Source organism: Phyllobates terribilis, unplaced genomic scaffold, assembly GCF_046119375.1.
Source record: "Phyllobates terribilis strain yellow unplaced genomic scaffold, ASM4611937v1 Scaffold_134__1_contigs__length_4944459, whole genome shotgun sequence".
Classification (NCBI taxonomy): domain Eukaryota; kingdom Metazoa; phylum Chordata; class Amphibia; order Anura; family Dendrobatidae; genus Phyllobates; species Phyllobates terribilis.
Window position 1 is genome coordinate 3,634,722 of NW_027362894.1, and position 4,064 is coordinate 3,638,785.

Consider the following 4,064-nt stretch of genomic DNA (forward strand, 5'->3'; position numbering starts at 1 on the left):
ATTGTGGCTTATTGTTTGTATACCTCAGCTCCTAACTCTCCCTCCCCATCTATATACAGGACATCAATTATCCTTGAGTGCCACAACGCCCCCTATCACCCGGCAACCAGTAGCCTCCTACTACATCTCTGCTCAGAGACAGATACAATCCAGAGCCTCCTGTTGCACCCCTGGATTACTGATAATCACACACAGGTAAACATCTAGGTTTACCACACTGTGGACTATTCCTGTATTCCTCAGTTCCTAACCCTTCCTCCATATCTATATACAGGACATTGAGTATCCTCAAGCGTTACTACGCCTACTGGCAATCAAAAAGCCCCCCTGTCACATCTCTGCAACAAAGTGAGATACAATCCAGAGCCTCCTGCTGCACCCCCCACTGAGGGAGTGCTAACAAGCAATCTCCAAAAGCAGAACAGCTCCTCCGTGGGTAAGTCGCTAACCCCACTATCTACCTACCCAGAGCTAACAGCACTAACCCCATATCATTAAATCTCCAGGAGCATAACAAAGCGTTCAGGACCACGCCCCACTCTAAGAATCCTGACGGACCACAGCCCTAGTGCACACCTGCACTTTACCCACTCTGATACCTGGTGAGTAACAGATCCACAGCCAGCTAAGCATATCCAATACTAGAGAACAATAGTCCTAACCAAACTCCTCTTCTCTCCAGGTACCAAGCCACCACAGGCATTTTACCACACCAGATTAACCGCTGGATTTTACTATTTATTACACCTTGTATACCATTAGTTCTTTTACCCCAATCGAAATATTGTTGTCTACACTCGTCTTTTAAATCCTGTATTAAATCCTGTATTTTATTAAGTTTTTATTGCTAGCATCCAAACAAATAAATCTTATTTTTATAAAATAATAGTACTCTTCTCCTGATCTCTTTTTCACTACCGTTAGCGCGATTTTTACTATAGAACTGTTGGGGATTTATTCAAAATTGAAGGCATACTGAACCAGCATGGCTACCACAGCATCTTGCAGCGGCATGCTATTCCATCCGGTCTGCGTTTAGTTGGACCATCATTTATTTTTCAACAGGACAATGACCCCAACACACCTCCAGGCTGTGTAAGGGCTATTTGACCAAGAAGGAGAGTGATGGGGTGCTACGCCAGATGACCTGGCCTCCGCAGTCACCAGACCTTTTGGTTATATTACAGACATGCTTTTTGGTATTTTTATTAATATCATGATAAGGTATTTTGCTGCCTTAGGCAGATGACGCAAATGGCTTCCCCCCCAAGAAAAGGAATAGGTGAGAAACTATGGTAACTGGACCTCTAACTTCCTCGTCTGATCCATCAGGTAACAAGCTCTGATGAGCACTTCCTTTACAATGTCAGACCCAAGAATAGTCATGGAAACTAATATAGCTTAATTATAATGGGGGCCGTTTGGTTTCAATTAATGAGATACAATAGATGCAGCTTGTAACAAAACCGATGGTTGTTCTACTGCCGTATTCCTGTGTGGCGCCATCCTCTAACAGGGGGCAGACTGTCCATAGCCTACGTATTGCGGGAATTACCGCCAGAACATCGACCTGATTACAGCTCCTCTGCTCCTGTCCTGGGGGCAGCGTTCACATTGTCTTAAAGACACAAATGCATTTCAATGCAGAGAGAGAATGAGAACCAGGGCGCAGGCGTTGAGCGTTGTTAGTGACCCACTGACTCCGCTCACCTTTGTTCCTGTGTACCGGCTGTCAGCATGCTGAATGTTTGCGGCAGGAGGAAGGTGCCAGTTGACTGCAGGCGTTCAATAATGTCAATTTTTTTTCTTAAACTGCTCCCCCCTCAGAGAGGTAGCGTCCTAGGCGGGTGCCCACCCCTTGTCCCGGGCCTGCACTGGTGGTTCAGTTTGGATCCTCTTGCAGGAATAGTGCCATACACTATTGCAGTCAGTACAATGGAAATCATTGACTTGTCAAATTTAAAGGCTTTTTTGCGAAGAAGAGAAAAATGAAGACTGTTTACTGGGTTTTTTCAACCATAGCTGTGATTAAAGCAATGCTCCTTTGCTCATAGGGGAAATCAGTTTTATCAATCGCTTTGTTGGGGAGCTGTCCACTCCATTCTGGTCTTTCGGTCGTCCCACGTTACTTCTGACTCTCAGAATCCTACAGGATCTTATACGCGGTGTGGAAGACAATTTCTCTATATAATGAGCCTTGATGTGACTCTCATAGGAATGCAAAGTGAGATTCATTCACCTCTACATCACTAGTCAGAGCTGTAGACACCAGGTTAATTTAATGAAATATCAGACCACCACTTTCAGGCCATATTCACACCTTCAGTGTTTGGTCAGTATTTTACCTCAGTATTTCTAAGCCCAAACCAGGTGAGGAACAATCAGAGGAAAAGTATAATAGAAACACGTCACCATTTCTGCATTTATCACCCACTCCTGGTTTTGCCTTACACATACTGATGTAAAATACTGACCAAATACTGAATGTGTGAATGTGGCATGACATTTATTGCACTAGTCCATGTGCCGTCTGTTTTTTAATAACAGTTCCGTGTCTAATCCGTGAGACTCAGAGCAGGTTCTATTCTCATTCATTTTGCAGATCAGACTCAGCCATTAAAGTCTAAGGAAATCCATGTACAACGGATGAAGCACTGAAGACTTTTCTTTTCCTTTAGTGCTCCATCAGTGTTTCATCCATTTTTAATAGATCCATTAATAGTCAATGGATAAATAAAAGTTCAGACTGTCTACCTGCTTCAGTTTTTACAAATGTATGAGGAAAAAATATATCTATACAACACAGATATAAAATGGAGACAATGCGGAGACACATGGGAGAAAAAGGTTCTGTTTTACAAGGATATAGAAATAGACAAGGATTTGTGAATGTAGCGTCCTCTGAAGAATAGGTAAAATCCATCAAGCTTAAGACAAGACAGACTGATAACTCAGTGAGGAATACAATAGAAGCTGCCTATTGAAGTCTACGGAGAGGCTCCGGACATCACTAGGTAGGCTTCATTTCTACACATGAGCTTGATGTATCATCCATTACTTTTTCTGTACATTTATTAGCATTTGTTATGTTTGTAGCATGGTATTCTACAGTTAGCATTACTAGTCGTATATGCCTTTATATATGATGCGCCCCCTGGGCCTTGTGTGTGGGAATACCCGGAGCCGGGTCTCTGTGTGATGTCAGGGGTTGTAGTCTCCGTGGCGGCGACCCGGTCCCGTGGCTCAGGGTGGTCAAACCAGTGGCGGATCTGTTTACTAGGTTTTTAATGTTGAAATGTCCGACTATGCCACCCGTGGATTGCGGTCACTGAGAACCGCCGCTGCGGGGCAGACCGCTGAGGCTTATGTTGTGTGCGCAGCAGGGGGTAGTATAACTCCCCACGGGAGGAGTATAGCCTCAGGGCAGCATGTGTAGATGGTGAGGGTTGTGGTGCATAGGCGCAGCAGAAATGACTCAAAGTCCATGCAGTGCAGTTCAGGGTCTTTACTGTTGGTGATGAAGGAGACCCTGCTGGGAGTACTGGCTAACATTAGAGGCCTGGTCCCTTGCGTGTGACTGAGCCTCCGGGCTTTCTACGGCCAGAGGACCTGAAATCCCCTGCCAGGTGGTTTCTGCTGCTGGATGTGAATATCCTCACAGCCTCGGACTCCGGTGTCCGGTTCTCTGCGTCTTCTGCCAGGACGAGCTCTGCTGCTCCAGTCCCTGGCTCTCAGCTCCTGTCTCCTACAGGGCTCCTTGCTGCTCTATCCCTCTCTCTGGAACTAACTAGCTAACCTCGCCCCAGATCCAGTTTATAAAGGGTAGGTACCTCCCCTCCCTGGACTGGGGCAGGAGGCGTTGCATGCAAATGTGCTCCTGACCAGGAAAACCCATGCTCGCTCTCAGACATGGTATTTCGACCACTGTGGCAACCAGACCCCCTGGGGTGCCACATTCCCCCCTAGTAAACTTTAGTACTCTGGGACTAAAAACTTTTTTTTTTTGAAAACACACATAACAGGGTATAAACAATAACACAACAATATATGTACAAGGAGTTCAG

General features: G+C 45.4%; 1 long non-coding RNA gene across 1 annotated transcript; it reads left to right on the forward strand.

Annotated features, from left to right (window-relative positions):
• Positions 1 to 251: 251 nt before the first annotated feature.
• On the forward strand, positions 252 to 886 carry LOC141203930 (uncharacterized). The gene is made up of 3 exons (XR_012274908.1): positions 252 to 436; positions 507 to 602; positions 683 to 886. It is a non-coding gene; the product is annotated as an uncharacterized lncRNA (long non-coding RNA).
• The last annotated feature ends 3,178 nt before the right edge of the window (positions 887 to 4,064 follow it).